Genomic DNA, 17,549 nt, shown 5'->3' with positions numbered 1-17,549 from the left:
TAGAGGCAAATCTTTCCGGAGATAAAATGGCAGCAAAAGTAATCAAAAAAGTTAACCATAGAACTAGATTCTTGTACAGGATATCCTCACTTGTCAGTAAAAACACACTGAGGACCCTATCAGGAGCTCTCATTCAATGTCACTTCGACTATGCCGTAACATCATGGTACTATAGAACCACAAAGGCCCATAAAACAAGACTCCAGACAGCCCAAAATAAACTGGTTAGGCTTCTGCTAGGTCTCAACCCTAGGACACATCTAACCGCTGCTCATTTTTTGAGCCTTGATTGGCTACGAGTAGTTGACAGAGTGCAGCAGCTTGCACTGGGCCTGGTCTTCAAGATACGCTACACCACAAAGACACCCAAGTACCTGTCAACATACTTCCAAAAAGTGAACAACGTCCACACATACAACACCAGAGGAAGCTCCACGAACCACGTTCAACCGCGTTGCACCACAAACAAGGGGTTAAACTCGTTTGCAAACTATGCAGTAAAAATGTGGAACGCCCTTCCTATAATCTTAAAGGAGTGCAAAACACTGCCCACCTTCAAAACCACTCTCAAAAAACATTTACAGGAGGCTGCAATCCGTAACTGGACCCTCTAAATCAAAAATCAGATTAAAAGACCCGAACTACCCACTGTACATACTTTGTGTTTTGTCCCCCGCCCCCACCTGTGGTGTATGTCCCCACCTGTCCTACCCGCTGTACATACCTTATGTTTTGTTGTATTGTTCTTCCCCTGATGGATGTGTGTTTATCTTGTAGATAGTAATAGTTATTTGTCTGTATTATCTTGTAGATAGTACTAGCTTTTTTGTCTGTCTTACATGTAACGATGAATTGAGAATCAAGGACCCCAATTGAAATAAGCCAGTGGCTTTCTTGGGTTTTTATCCTGTTAGTTGACCTTGTATGTAATATGTACTTTCATGTACCTACTTCTGCAAATCTTCTAATAAAGTTTTCAATCAATCAATCAAAAACAAAATGTTAAAGTAGCCCTCACAAGCTTAGAATGGGAATTTTGTTTGATTTGAAAGAGTTCAAATGAATATGAAAACTTAAGCCATAAGGACCCATGGGGGATAAGGTAACAGCTATCTGTGATGAACACCGTCTCTGACCACGCCACAGACTGGTTTGCTGCGTAAAAGTGCATCCTCAATTTAGTTACAATGTTTTTCTATTACGGAAAATGAACACAGTAGTGACGGATGTTTTGTTTGTATGTTAACTTTATTGAAAACCTCAAAAAAGCTTCAAGTGCACAAGGAGAGATGGACAAGATGTGTCTTTACAATCGAAAATGGTGAGAATCATAAGGATATGTAGGCACGGGGTAGTACACATTACAGTTGTGTGGGCTAGTGAAATGAGGAGCAGCGCTGTGGGTTGTGAAGATCACATAGGGTGGGTCAGCACGCATCCTCTTGGCAGGCCTTGCATCTTCACCAATGAGTCCATGGGCTGTGTCGCCCCCTGTCGCGTAGACGGGGTAACTGTCACTTGCGCGGTGGAGAGGGTGTTGCATCTCTACAGGTGGGGAGTCCCAGCTCAACCTTCTCTTCGTTCCAACGCCTCTCTCTGCGGCGGCGCGCCAGGGCTGCTGCTCCGCTCCGGACACAAGAGGGGAGGGATTGGGGCACAGACGAGAAGCAGGAGGAGGACTGTCTCTCTTCAGCAGGGATTCGATGGAGAAAGAACTGCTGAATTTCACCTCGCTGGTTTTCTGTAAACACAGCTTACAATTACGTTTTTCGTTCTTTCCACAGTTATTTCCACCGTAATACATTCCATAATATCATCAATGGATTTTCAGTGGCTTTACAATGCATTACAATGCTTTACAATGCGCTTTACAGGAAGAATATAAAAAGGGCACCTTTCAGGATAGAATGTCCCCAAAGGCAGAGAAGGTGTCGTAGAGAGCGTTGCTGTCGATGGATTTGTCTATGTTCTTGACGAAGACGCTGTTCTTCCTCAGAGAAGGGCCACGCTGAGACTCCGTGGTGAGGCAGTAGGCAGCATAGGTTGGGGCCTTGGGGATGCAGAATGATGGAGCAGGCTGGTTGAGGTTGGCGTAGATCAGGGGTCACCATCTACATTTGTCCAAGGGCCAGAATTTTTCGAATTCCCCACTGTGGGGGCCGGACTTATATTTATTTATTTATTTAGGCATAATTAGCATATTATTGTTTAATATTTTCACTTTCTTTAAAAATGTATGGTATTAATTAATGGCTTATTATCAGTGTTAACAGACTCCTGACACCTATACTGCAGCCAGCCACCAGGGGGCGATCGAGATATTTTGGCTTCACTTTGTTATTACACATTGTAATCATTTTCAGTTATCAATCATGCAAAATGTCACTCTCAGACAACCTGAAGCGTAACATTCACGTGGAAAACCGCAGCTTTAATGAGGAATGGACTGACAAGTACGCATTTATCTGGCCAACATTTAGTAAAGCAAAACCTGTATGCCTCATCTGCACTGAAACGGTAGCTGTTGAAAAACGATACAATCTTCGCCGTTACAATTATACAAGGCATGCAGCTTTCAGAGAATCATACCCTGAGAAGTCATACCCTGAGACTGCTCCTCCTGAGACATCTACTGCACCCCAGAACTGCGTCTCCTGAAGACACCCCTCTAGGCCTACTGTGTCCCCTAAAAACATCTATTGACCCCGTTGTACTGTTTCTCTGTTTCTCCAGTGTCTATATATAAATAAAAAACAACAACCTAGGTTTAGAAGAAGGTTTTTCCTTCTATCAATGGCCCCGGGCCTGAGCTGGATTATTCTTCCTGCTACGACTGGTCACTGGCGGATTGATGATTCACTTGCTAAGCCAAATGTATTGATTGTAAGTCGCTTTGGAATAAGGTGTCTGCTAAATGCCAAAAAATGATGCTGCCATGAAAGGAAGCATTTCTGATATTGCCTCAAGGTGCAGTGCCCAATTGCCAGTACGTTCAGCTCTCAGAAACTTGCGAAGTATGCCCACCATATCCATGTACTGCAACCAGAGCGCAGCTGTCCTGCTACAGGATTTTAAGTATTCACTTTTGCTTTTGAGTTGTTCCTTTATTCTGAGTATCACATCAGCATTGCAAGCCTTCTCTGCAGACACTGATCCCTCCATCAACTGTGCATAGAGGACAGCAACTTCATCCAGATCCGATGCATGCAGGTATCTTTGACCCTCTTATGGAAGCTTGGGCTAGTAATACAAAAAATACTTAAAAAGTGTAAAAGGTAAATCTTTTTTTTTTTAATGGGTTAGGGTTAGATGGTCTGATATATATATTTTTAGGAATACCTGGAATATGAAATGATAAAAACCTTTCATTACGAATATATTGCAAGAAAACGAACCCTCTTGACCCACTTACCTGTATGCATCTATGGGTTAAGAATTTCCTTTTACACACATATAGTACTGCATCCAACTCCATGTCTCATGTAAAACAGTTTCTGGGTGATTGTGAACAGTATTGAACACTTTGTGTGGACATCAGACAAGAAGACATGCATAAAAACATTATTTAACATGGGCGTCAAGGGGAAATTGTGGCATCACCAGTTTCAGTATTTTTCAATACTTTCCACCACTTGGATTTCTTAAGACTTTTGATATGTTATGAAGGACATATCCATGAGACTAGGACAGTTGAAAGAGTTTCTGTTGCAATTTGTCTGAGGTCATATTGTATAATGCCTGTACTATCAACCCACTTCTGTTCTCTCTCCATCTGTCCTCTTTTCACTCTGTGTCTAGTCTTGCTGTCTGTGTTTTGTCTGTTTCTGACTGTGACATGGCTGTTACTGTCTTCATTGTCTGCGTGTTTGTACTGTCCGTGTTTCTCTCCACGATCTACTCTTCTGTTTGCATGGCTCCCTTGTAAAAGAGACCTTGGTCACAGCTCCCCAGGCTAGACAGTAAAAAAAAGTACATACATGAAAGCACACACACACACACACACACACACACACACACACATAGACACAGACAGACAAACGCGCACATGCACACACAGACACACGCACACACACACATGTCCAGACACGATATCCAAACCCAGAAGCAAAGGAGAAAACAAAAGTAGTGAAGAAGATATATAAGTCAGAAAATATGCAACCGTGGCCTGTGGTGGTCCAGTGGTCTGTTGGCATGGGTTCGAGTCTGGCCCATGCCCTGCTGACATGTCCTCTCTCCTTACTTTCCTGTCTGTCTTTACTATATCTGTCCAATAAAATGAAATGTGAGTGGGACAACCCAACTCAGAAAAAATGACTTACAATTTTAATTTTTAAAAATATGCAACCGCCTTGAACCGACCTGAAAATGTGTGCGTAAAATGACACCAGGACACCGGACGCCCCGCTACAGGTTAACTCTGGCACATCTGAGCTCTTATCCAAGAGATCAGAGATTAGAAAGACTTCACACACAAACACAGGAGGCTAATTCCCCATGTCAGACAAGTGTGTGTGTGTGTGTGTGTGTGTGTGTGTGTGTGTGTGTGTATTGAGCGCCCCAGTCCTACTCGCTGCGATAGTGGACATAAAGTTTAGAACCTATAGACACACTTCGTTGCATAAATGCATTTCATGAAGTCCAGAGAAGCTTTGCAGAAGCTTTATTTTGATCCATGCCATGATGGTAATTGTGTAGCATATATCTGATAGCATATATCCGATGAGGTTCCGTGGAAAGCTCTTGGAATACCTCTCAGGCTCACTATCAGGTAAATATATCTATCAGGATGTCAGCATCCTATTTCACCTGTGTACACACACCGACTCCAAAAGAGCTTGGGCCTCATTCATAGAACGTGCTTAGATCAAATTTTGATCTTACCCGTGTCGTACGTAGAAAACCACGTCAACGTAGTGATTTATACAATTTCAACGTGAGTCGATTTGAACGTGGAAACGATCGTAGCTCGACGTCGAGTATTCAACTTGCTTACGTACATTACCTACTGGTTATGCGGAGTTATTACAGGCATGTGAGCCGCACTGGAAAAACGTTGCCTAATTCATGCGAAGTTTAAGTGGCTCGTAATAAAATTAACGATGTTGTTACCAGCCGAGAAAATGAGTTAAATTCAATATTTAAAAGGAACTGATGTTTATAATTGTATTTCAGTCTTCCTTTATATGCCATCATTAGGCTATTGTCTGGTGTAATCACTCTAAATTGAGGCGTGATAAATTAATTGTGATTCCTCAGGTGTTGCACATTAAAGACTATCCTATATATACTCTACTACAGTAAGCAAACAATTAGGGGCGGCGCTAGGGGGTGGCTACTTGGGCTCAAGCCCCGGATGTTTTCTGAAAAGCCCCGAATGTTTTCTGAAAAGCCCCGAATGTTTTACTTACAAAAACAAACAAAAAAAACTCTCGTGAGTAACGTGCAGTACCGGAGTCCAACAGAGAGGCAGCAGCTGCGCGACATTAGCCTGCGTACTGCGTAGCCTGCCCTGCCCTGAAGAAGACGTGATCTCAATCAGTGCCTGACTTTGTAAGCATGGATATCCGAAAGTTTTTTTCAACAAAACAAGCGCCAAGAACTGTTGCAGCAGCAGTATCAGCAGCTGACAACAATGACATCACCAGCAGTGATGACATAGATGATGTTTCAGGTTTGTGAATCTTATTAGAAAGGTGACTGACTCACTGACACTACTTTTCCGGTTTGCTAATGCTAGCTGGCTATCATAACATAACGTTATGTTTATAATGAAAATGAAACATAGCAAGGTACTGTTACGGTACATGGTAAGAAATCAAACAAAGGATAATACTTATACAAATAAAGTGAATAACAGGCTGATAGTCTTTGATATCTGCACTCTGGTTGACTGAGTAACAAGTGAAAAAGAATGATGTAACGTTAATGTTACAGCTAGTAAACATGAAGTAACCACATTAAGTATGCCCTTATGGTAGTATGTATGTATACAGAACATGACTCAAATCTATCCTAAGATGTAACGCTAACTAACTAAGTTTGTTTAATGTCCCAGGGGGGATTTGATTTCACAGTACTATACACAGGCCAACAATACATGTAATATATCGTCATATAACACAGGACAAGACAATCAATACAATATAAGTGGTGAGCCCAGAGTCTGCCCTGATATACATACTGTAACATAACTAGCCTCAGCCCATCAATTCTGTAATTCTATACTGATGGTGACTGACGTGTGTGTGTGTGTGTGTGTGTGTGTGTGTGTGTTTACTGTCTATTTTGTAATACAGCCTTTTGTCCGCTTTAAGGTGGTGGTAAGTTGAAGGTTGAAGGCAAATTTTTTCGGCGCGCTCCGCGTGCACATTATACTCTCCCTCTGGGCTAAGCCCCGGATCTCCTACAATCCTAAATCTGCCTCTGAGGCTGTGCTTGTTTTATTGGAGGACTTGGCAAACCATGCGTTTCATAGGGAGAGAGTGTTTAGGGCCCGGGCGGACTTTTTTGCCCACGACGATGAATGGCTAACGAGCCGCTACCGGTTCCCGAGAGCCATTCTCATTGATTTGTGCGACCAACTATCCCCAGGCTTGGAGAGGAGGACACGCTGCAACAGGCCCATACCTGTCCCTGTACAGGTGCTCTCCACCCTGGGGTTCCTCGCCACGGGGGCATTTCAAAGGGAGCTGGCTGACCGGTCGGGTATGCGATCAATCCTAGGTATGTAGGCCTAGTACAAATATTAAAAATGCGGAGGGACGGGTTTATGGAATGACGGGTGACGGGCGCAACCATTTTTTCTTTATTCAGGGGGGAAAAGTGTATTCTAAACTGGTGAGTAAATAGGTTTACACCAACTATGAAGAAATATAATGAACTTTCAAAACCGATTTGTTTTATATTAATTGCCTACAAATAGGGTGGCAACTAAGGTGGCAACTAGGGGGGCAAGCAAAGACATATTACTGAACGGGCCTACCGGGCCCAGGCCCAGGGGCCCCAGAGATCAGGGGGCCCTTTGCATTTCTTGTCGCAGGGATGCCGGTAGAAAATGTCCTACTGGGACAAATGAGATTCCTTATATGAACGTAAAAAAACTATTTTGAATATACTTTTGAATATACTATTTTGAACAATTTTATAGGGGCCCACGTCTTGCAAAAAAAAGAGAAGCTTGTGTGGGCTACATAGTTTCTATAGCCTACTCAGATTCTAATGCGAATACAGGCTACATTCCCATTAGATTAATGAGTAGGCTATAGAAACTAGACACTAGAGGGCGCCATTAAAGTTTGTGTACTGGGGACAGGTCACGAGGTCACACTGGTCCAGGTCTTTTACAGATCTTTTATTAAGGCTGAAGATGATAAAAGCCCACAAGGACTACTCCGCGTAATTATCGATTGTGGCCTGCAATCTATGTTTCCAAATGTCTATGTTGCGCTGCGGCTATTTTTGACTCTGCCTGTAACCAATTGCGAAGGGCAGCGGTCATTCTCTGTGCTGTCCAGGATTAAAAACGAATTGCGGACTAAAATGACGCAACACCGTCTCAAGGCTCTTTCTCTCATGGCAATTGAGAGCGAACTGACCAAATCACTGGACTTTAATGATATCGTGGATGATTTTGCACGAAGCAGAGCCAGGAAAAAATGCATTGCATAAGGTAAGACTATTTTATGATTAATTTAGTCTTATAAAGCCATCCTGTGGTTGCTATATATTATGACACCATAGTGTTGCCAATTGTTTTTGGTTGAAAGCGGTGTATTTTGTTACTGTACATGTACTGTTGTTGGCTTCAATTGAGTGTGGCATGCCTGTGTTGTAAATCCTGTGTCGTTGAAATACAGGTGAATTTTTTCTAGTTATTATTCTGTTGGCTTTGAGTGTTCCTCCGCTGTAAAACCTGTTGAGATGCAGGTGAACGTAGGCTATGTCTTATATGCCGTTGGCATTGTGTTTACTTGCGCTCTAAAAAAAGCTTGCGCTGGGGAGGGGGGGGGGGGGGGGGCTTTCTACACGCCCATTTTTTCATGATCCGTCTATGGGGGCAAGGCCTTTTAGGGTAGCAGCTGCGACCCCCTTGGATCCGCCCAGATAACAGGGGAGGTTTTGACATGTTTAGCTATGTGAATATTTAGAATATGTACCGATAGTGGCCTGTAGGGGCGCTATACCAGCTACTGCATGTTGAATGTACAACGTGACCAATAAAGCAGTTTGATGAATGGCGACCAAGTGTGTGTGTGCACATTGATACATGGTACCAGGAGTGGGGTGACACTAGCCTACAAAGATGAATAACATTCGGTCGCCGGACGAGTTGAAGTTAAGTGGAAATGTCCACGAGAACTGGAAAGCTTTCAAGCAAAGTTTTGAGCTGTACGTGTTGGCAATCGGTCTGGAAGAGGCGAAACATGAACGTCGAAGGGTAGCACTGCTTCTCACAGTGGCAGGCAGAGCCGCGAGGGACGTTTTCAACACGTTTCGGTTTCCTGAGGGCGATGACCAAAAGTATGCAGCAGTGCTAGCAAAGTTTGAGGAATATTGCACACCTAGGAAAAATGAGACGTACGAACGGTATGTTTTTCGCAACAGAGTACAGGCCGAGTCAGAATCCATTGAACAGTTTGTCACGGACTTGCGTCTGAAAAGCCAGTCGTGCAACTTTGGCACATTGTGTGACTCGCTAATAAGGGATCAGGTCGTCATCGGCGTTGTCGACAAGAAGGTGAGAATGCAACTGCTCAGAGAATCCAATTTGAGCCTGGAGAAGGCAGTACAAATCTGCCAGGCGTCAGAGAGCGCCAAGATGCAGCTCAAGTCATTCGAGCCCGAACCAGCATCGGTGGACGCAGTGCATGAGAGAGTGCATGAGAGGGCCGCTAGCAGGTGGAACAGCAAAGGAAAGTCCCGCGCGCCCAGGCCCACAAAGGACACAGACTATGACAGATGCGGGGGCAGACATGCAGCGAATAACTGCCCGGCTTACGGTGTGGACTGTCGCAAATGCGGTAGGAAGAATCACTACGCCCGATGCTGCCTGTCAAAGAAAGTACAGGTGGTGCAACAAGGCAGCGACACGACCGACACAGACGAGGATGACGAGAAGTGGTTCGTGGGAACTGTGGAGAACGAGGACAATAAGGAGGAGTGGATAGCCAATCTGGAAATCAATGGAACGACAATTCCTCTGAAATTGGACACGGGGGCTCAGGTGAACATACTGACGATGAAAGACTTTAATAAACTGTACAAGAAGCCAAAAGTGCATGTGAAAAAGGTTAATCTGAGAACGTACAATGATGAACCGATTCCTACAAAAGGGGTATGTAGGGTCACACTGTCAAGGAAAGGGCACTCTGTTAATGCTATGTTTGTGTTGGTTGAGGGTGATAGACAGACCATATTAGGTCTGAAATCCTGTGAGAGATTGGGCCTCATCAAAAGAGTGCATGTAATTGACAGGTCTGTAGTGACACCTAGTGGTGCAGCTGAGGAACAGCATGAGACTGTAGCTGACACAGAAAAAATAAGGAAGCAATATAGAGACGTCTTCGGTGGTATAGGATGCCTACCTGGGCAGTACAGAATCCAGTTAAAAGCAAATGCGGAACCTGTCATCCACCCGGCAAGGAAGGTGCCGGTGACCCTTAAAGCTAGGCTGAAAGCAGAACTACAAGCCCTTATAGAGAAGGGCATAGTGAGGAAAGTAGAGGAACCGACTGAGTGGGTCAGTTCTCTGGTGATAGTTGAGAAAAAGAATGGTGACTTGAGGCTCTGTATAGACCCAAAAGACCTGAATAAGTGGATCAAAAGAGAACACTACAAACTACCAACTAACTCAGACATAACTAATGCTATGGCAGGCGCGCGTTTCTTTTCTAAGTTAGACGCATCATCAGGGTTCTATCAGATCGTTCTAGACGAAGACAGCTCCAAACTGTGTACCTTTAACACACCATTTGGAAGGCATTGCTTTCTCCGCTTACCGTTTGGGATATGCTCAGCTCCAGAGGTGTTCCACAAAACAGTGCAGCAGCTGTTTGATGGTATGGAGGGTGTGGGTGTGTTTATTGACGACATAGTGGTCTGGGGCACAACAAAAGAAGAACACGACGAGAGGCTACGCGGGGTGCTAGAACAAGCACGTAAAGCAGGGCTTAAACTGAACAAGTCGAAATGTGAGTTTGGGGTGACAGAGGTTACTTACCTAGGTGACAAGTTGTCCGCGGAAGGGATACAGCCTGATCCAGAGAAAATAAGGGCAATAGTAGAGATGCCAGCGCCAAAAGATAAAACAGACCTGCAAAGAGCATTAGGGTTAGTCAACTACATGGGGAAGTTCATACCAAATCTGTCTGCAAGCTCAAAGGCCCTCCGTAGTCTACTGGAAAAGCAAAACGAATGGCAGTGGGAACACGAACATGCAAATGAGTGGGAGGTGTTAAAGGCCAACCTGATCAAAGAGCCGGTGTTAAAGTACTATGATGTTGACAAACCGGTCAAAGTCTCTACTGATGCATCCAAAGAGGGTCTCGGAGCGGTGCTGCTCCAACGACACGGCACAGAATGGTTTCCCGTCGCTTACGCATCCCGAACGATGTCATCTGCAGAGCGCAACTATGCGCAAATTGAGAAAGAGACATTAGGCGCGGTTTTCGGATGTGAAAAGTTCCATGAATATATCTACGGCAGGGAAATAATACTAGAGACTGATCACAAGCCGCTTATTGCCATTTCCAGAAAGCCACTTGGAGATGCACCGCCACGCATCCAGCGTCTCATGTTACGGCTACAGAAGTACCACATGACGCTCGAGTTCACTCCAGGAAAGTACTTAATAGTGGCAGACGCTCTCAGCAGAGCGAGTTTGAGTGACACGGGCCCGAGCAGCACCGAGCAGGAGGTGCAAATCCATGTGGACTGTGTGAAGGCCCAGCTGCCTGCATCAAATGAGAAATGGGCCCAGTTCGCGCAGGAAACAGCAAGCGACAGAGAGTTGCAGGAGGTCATAGCGGCCATCCTCTCACCAGGAGATGAACTGACAGTGATCGACGGGGTACTCCTTAAAGGTAACAAAATAGTAGTTCCCGGCTCCATGAGACCAGAGATGGCTAAGTTAGCACATGAGGGCCATTTGGGAATAGAGAAAAGCAAGAGGCGGGCTCGTGAGGTACTGTTTTGGCCATACATGAACAGAGATATTGAGACTGTAGTACAGCGATGTGGGATTTGCCAACAGCATAGATATATGCAGCCTAGAGAGCCGCTTCTGCCTCATAGCAAACCAACCGAGCCATGGGAAAAAGTAGGTGCAGACTTATTTCAGCTGAAAGGGAGAGACTATTTAATCATAGTGGACTACCATTCAAACTATCCAGAGTATGCGCTGTTGTCTGATACCACAGCAAAGCAAGTGATCGCTCATTCTAAGTCTATTTTCGCAAGGCACGGTATTCCAGTGACTTTAGTAAGTGATAATGGGCCGCAGTTTAGCTGCCAGGAGTTCGCAGAGTTCGGAAAACAGTATGGATTCAAGCATGTAACCTCAAGCCCACTGTACCCGCAGTCAAATGGTCTAGCGGAAAAGGGAGTGCAAATCGTGAAACGACTGCTAAGGAAAGCAGCGGAAGCGGGTGAGGACCCGTACCTGGCAGTCCTCAACTACAGAGCATCACCGCTGGAAGGTGGCCGCTCACCAGCAGAGTTGCTGATGAACAGGAGGCTCAAGACAAAGCTGCCGTCAGCAGAGCACCTGCTCCAGCGCGCTGACCACCGCACACAGAGAGAGCACCGGTCCACACAGAGAGAGGACCGGTCCAAACGTGCCTATGACAAAAGAGCACGGCCCTTGGGACCTCTTGAACGAGAGGACCTAGTGAGAGTCAGATGCGAAGGAAGATGGGGACCGGTCGCACAGGTCCTTAAAGAGACTGCTCCAAGATCATACGAGGTACTTACCGAGAATGGCAATACAATCCGCAGGAACCGGAGACACCTGTTGAAGATTCCACGCCCAGAACCACAGCCTGCAGAGAATGGCAATGACAGGGAGACTCCGGGAGAGCAAATAGAAGGGGGGCATACTCAATCAGACACGGACAGCCCTCCTGTCGAGTCACCCTCCCCTGGGGTGGAGCGGGTTCAAAGGCCGAGTAGGTCCATTGTCAAACCTAGGAGACTTGTAGAGGAGTGCTAATAACACGCACAGAAAGGGTGGGTTTATTATTTTTATTTAATTTTTTATTGCGGACTTGGAGTTCTGTTCTCAGGGTCATTACTGTTTGTTTCTGGACTCAGGTTATTTGTGAATTGATGCTGTATGGTTCCATTACAGTTTGTTTTCAATGAAAAAAAAAAAAAAAAAAAAGGGAAGAGTTAAGAGAAGTGTAATAATTGTACTGTTTAGAGTACCGTTACATTGTTTATTTGTACAAGCTGGAGAGTACATCTTGAGAATTCTAGTACGTATGCTAAGCTATAGATATAGACTTGTAATATCTGTGAACTGTTATTCTCTGAGATCAACTTCATCTTAATCCTTAGAAAAAGGGAGATGTACCGATAGTGGCCTGTAGGGGCGCTATACCAGCTACTGCATGTTGAATGTACAACGTGACCAATAAAGCAGTTTGATGAATGGCGACCAAGTGTGTGTGTGCACATTGATACAGAATACTTTTAGAACTATTTAACACACAGCACAGTGAGGAAAGCTTTGTTAAGTTAAGTTTTGATGACAAGACAGAGTGCTTTTCTCGTCTGGATCTCCAAGGCTGAAAAATGGCAGGTCAGTATAATGAAAAACATATACAAATCTTGAGTAGGCTTATTCCGTATATTTAAAGTGAAATGTAAAATGTTACTATTTGAAATGCTACTATTTCTGATATTTTCGAATAAATAGGGGGGACATTTAGTAGCCTATTACAAAACGTTGAGTACATTGAGACCGGGAGACCCATGCAATTGATACTTTCACTTTCGCCGTCTGTCTGTCTGCCTGTCCGTTTATAATTATAATCATAATCACAATCATAATAATAATAATAATAATAATAATAATAATGTGATTTGTAATGCACTTTACATAAGGAAATCTCAAAGTGCTATAGATTAAAAACAAGAAGAACATTTCAATTAAAAAAGGCTAATTAAAGGCTCTATTAAAAATGTAGGTTTTAAGGCCTCGTTTAAAAGCATCCACAGACTGTGGTGCCCTTAGGTGGTCAGGGAGAGCGTTCCACAGCCTGGAAGCAGCCGAACAGAATGCCCGATGCACGATCCCCGTTTATGTCTGTCTGTCTGTCAGTGAAGTTGTACGGTGGTTTAAGTTATAGAATAGAGGTTTTTGCACCATGCGAATTTTAATTTCAGCCAGCCAACTGCAGGGCAGTCAAATAAAATAAAAAGTGTGTGCGCGACTGCGTTCTGCTTATCACCGTTTCACTTTTCTAATCGCTCATTAAGGATGGATGACATGACAGTATATGGTAGATAATTTTTTTCTAAATTGTGTTCAAATGTGTATGTGTCAATATGGTGGAGTCTTCTTATGATTGTGTTAAAATATGTGCGTGTGTTAACTGTGTAGCGGGGGGTGCCGGTAACCTAAAACCCTCATAGCCTCCGGAGGTAGACTAGTAAAGATCTGTGTGGAGGGCTGGGTTGGAATTCCTTTGCAAACGAAGTCGCCTGCATTGTTTTCAATAAAGGCATTGTATCATCTTATTTATCTTGTATCATCTTCAGCTTTGGTTTATTTGTATTTTATAATTAAGTAGGCCTATTATAGTTTAATGAATTAGAGGTAAATATTTTCCACTACAATAGCAGAGACTGAACGCCGAATAATTTATAATCAAGTGAAATAAAACATTATATTATTGATGGCCATTATCAAAGGCGAACTCAATGTTCAAAGATAGGGTTGGCTGTAGCAGCTCCGTATTAAAGAACGGTAGTATTTTTTTTGCCGGTGATGTTACGGTAATTAAGTTAATGAAAGTGGTTAAGAGACAGAGTAGGTGAAAGAGGGGGAAATAGCGACGGCATGAGAAGGGGACAGAGAGGTAGAGTGTACAACTAACACAAACAATGATTATCTGAAATCACATACTTCCTTTAACAGAAGAGCTCAAGAAGGTTCGGTCTAAGTTTGTGGAGAAAGTGTCAAGGGTCATGATCCAGCAGCTCGTAGACCACCTGCGGGAGGAAAAGGTGCTGAACGAGGAAGAGGCGGACTCGGTTAGCGAGGAGAACAGCAGTCGGGCGGAACGGGCTCGGTGCCTCATTGCCATGGTGCTGAGGAAAGGAGACAAATCCTGTAGAAAGATGATTGCTTTTTTTGATTCAGACGGTCTCTCCGAACTGGGACTGTCCCCCGGGCAGCTTGACCAGACAGGTGAGTGAAGCATTGTGTGATTAAAACGTACAACATGAGGACCACTCCTTTGACTTAGCACTAGAACAGCCATGTAAAACGCCATGGGAGTAAAATAAAACGTTATATCTTTGCACTCCATCAAATTTCAGGACCCTCCTTTCATGACTTTTCCTAGATATGTGCGTTCTACCACCCAGTATAGTTATAGGGGCAGAGATATGTGCCACTAGAAACCGAATTTGAATTACTGACTTTGAATTTGAATTACTCAATATGAATACTTTAATAAAAAAAATGTTTTTGAATCACATAATTTGAATTTGTATTGTACTGAATGGTTTCAAAGCAAATAAATTATTTTTCAAATTATGCTATTCAGATTCAGTTTGTCAATTCAGTTATTCAAGTTAAACAATACAAATTCAAATTATGTGATTCAAATTCATTCATTCAAATTCATTCATTCACATATCTCTGCCCATATACTTACATTTTCAAAATCACATCAGGATAAGTCAAAGCTATTTTGCAGTTTTTTTGTGTAGCAGACAGGCTAATTTACAAGACAGCCAACTAGTGGTCATTGTGTGTAAATAGCAACTTCCCATTGTAACTCGTATAGTAGGTACAATAGGCACGGCTGTTCTAGCGGACTGGTGATCAGAAGGTCGTGAGTTCAAATCCCACCTGGGAACACCACTACTAGTGTGGCCTTGAGTAAGGCATTTAGCCCTAAGTTACTCCAGGGAGACTGTCCCTGTAATCTCTAATTTGGATAAAAGCGTCTGCTAAATGGTTAAGATGTAAAAAAAAAAAAAAAAGGAGTATTGTAAAACATGTCCAATTTTCCATGTGCTTTCCCTCCCATCAGATAAACCATCACCTCATACACCTCATCCACCTCAGCTGTCAGAGCCGGAGCAGAGGCCCCAGGACTCCTTTGGTCTCCTTCTCACCAACGCACAGTTTAAGGCGGACAGTGTCAGGAACATGGGACCCAAGGTTGAAGCTTTATTTGGTTTCAAAAGTTAAACCCTTTAGATATCTGGTTTAATACCAGCTGTCTCTCTGTGCCCCTTTCTTGTTTTGTGAGCCTGCTAACAATGTAAAGTAGTGTTATAGTTAAATAGGTAGTAGTAAGGATTACTCACCAAATCCATTGCATTGCAATATTTTGGCTCTGAACATTTGATCGGGTGCTGACTTGTTCCTGGTTTCACCTGCTGTCACATAGTGTATAGAAACTCACTTTCAATTTGTCATTTCACAAACCTCCATTGAGTATCACAGTTAGTATATTAACAACTAACTGCAGACAAATGACCCAGGACCTTCTCGGGCCACTACTATCTTAACACACAAGATTAACGCCTCAATATCAAATGGGGCCAATTTGCTTACGTAGTTTGCAGAGTTGCATCTTTGCTACATGGTTTCATTAATGCATAATTTTCACATGTGTGTTTCCTCTGGTCTAACAGATCTACCCTATGAAGGGGAAGTCTATTCTTCGGAAGCGCCTGGCCCTGCTTATCACCAACGTAGATTTTGAGGATGAGAGGATGAGGAGGCGCGGGGCGGAGAAGGATGAGGAGAACATGGAGGCCCTGCTCGGGGCTCTGGGGTACCAGGTGGTGAAACACAGGAACCTGTCTGCTCCGGTAAGGCTACACGCAACTAAACAACACCTGCATATTGGATTTCAGAATCAGAATCGCATTTTATTACATCTCAATGTACGAGTACACAAGAGTAAAAATATTTGGCAACATTGGCATTGCAGCATTAAGATAGAAAATCACAATAATACAACAAGTAAATTAGCAAAATTAGTAATACTACAGTAATAAAGTAATAATAAAGTAAACCCGAGATTTCCTGGTACTTCTTGGTATACCAAGAATACGTAGTTAGATAACATCAGTCTTTTCATAGGAATTCATTAATTACACACACTGTGTATGACAACCTGATCCACACAGTGTGTAATTAATTCACATGCAAATCAGAGACCCTAGTATATAAACTAAAAACATATTAATTCCGATTAATTCTGTTAGGCCCAGTAAGGCTACACAGTAGGGATCAGTTTCTTTGTATCGTGAAGAAAAAAATGCTCTATTCTCTGGCGGCTTGATTGATTTTCTCCAGAGACTCTTCGCAAAGGGAGACATAAGGTTAGCTTAACTGGTTGTTGTAGTTAAGTTTAACTTAACTGGTTGTTGTAGTTAGGTTTAACTTAACTGGTTGTTTTTCTTAGTCAAGTCAATTATCCGGTCAGTCGTATAGTGATGGAACAGTCACGTTTCTGTGGTGTACTGTACCTCTGCAGTCAATGAATGGGCATGGTTGAGACTGCTAAATAAATAACACACACACAAACACACACACACAGACACACACAGACACGACCACCCCCCGCACACCACACATAGAAGCACACCATGCACACACACACGCACATACACACACACACACACACACACACACACATACACATACGTGTATATATACAGACAACTCCTGTGCAATATTCTGCTGAATGTATATTTTGTGTGTATATTTTTCTCGCCGTAAATCTATAGAATTTGATCATTTTATCCAATTGTTTGCCCCTTATATTTTGTTATCATATTCTATATGTCTTATATGCACTCTAAGTGGAAACCCTCCCCCCTCCCCCAGCGAAAGTATCTCACACGATTGTATACCCGGAGTGACGAATAAACATCTTGTAATCTTTGTATGTTGTATCTTGACTGTGACTGACTGTATCTGTGTGTGTTGTATCTTGACTGTGACTGACTGTGTCTGTGTGTGTTGCAGGAGATGGACGAGGCTGTGAAAGCGTTCTCCAAACGTGAAGAGCACTTCCATTCCGACAGCACCTTCGTGGTCATCACGTCCCACGGGCAGCTGGGATCCATCTTGGGAGTCCGCTGCCGGGCGGACAACCCGGACGAGTTCCCCATCAACAACATCTTCAAACACCTGAACACGGAGAACTGCAAAGCTCTGGTGGACAAACCCAAGGTCATCCTTATCCAGGCCTGTAGAGGAGGTGACCAGTTCAGTTGTTTTATTCACTGTGTTTTACAGTGTGAAGCTTCAAAATAGTGAAAATACCACCGCTCATCCGTTATCAGACTTAGCT

The sequence above is a fragment of the Nansenia antarctica genome (assembly GCF_963989245.1).
Source record: "Nansenia antarctica genome assembly, chromosome: 5".
Classification (NCBI taxonomy): domain Eukaryota; kingdom Metazoa; phylum Chordata; class Actinopteri; order Argentiniformes; family Microstomatidae; genus Nansenia; species Nansenia antarctica.
The sequence above is the reverse complement of the archived record's forward strand: the minus strand, read 5'-3'. Positions refer to the sequence as shown.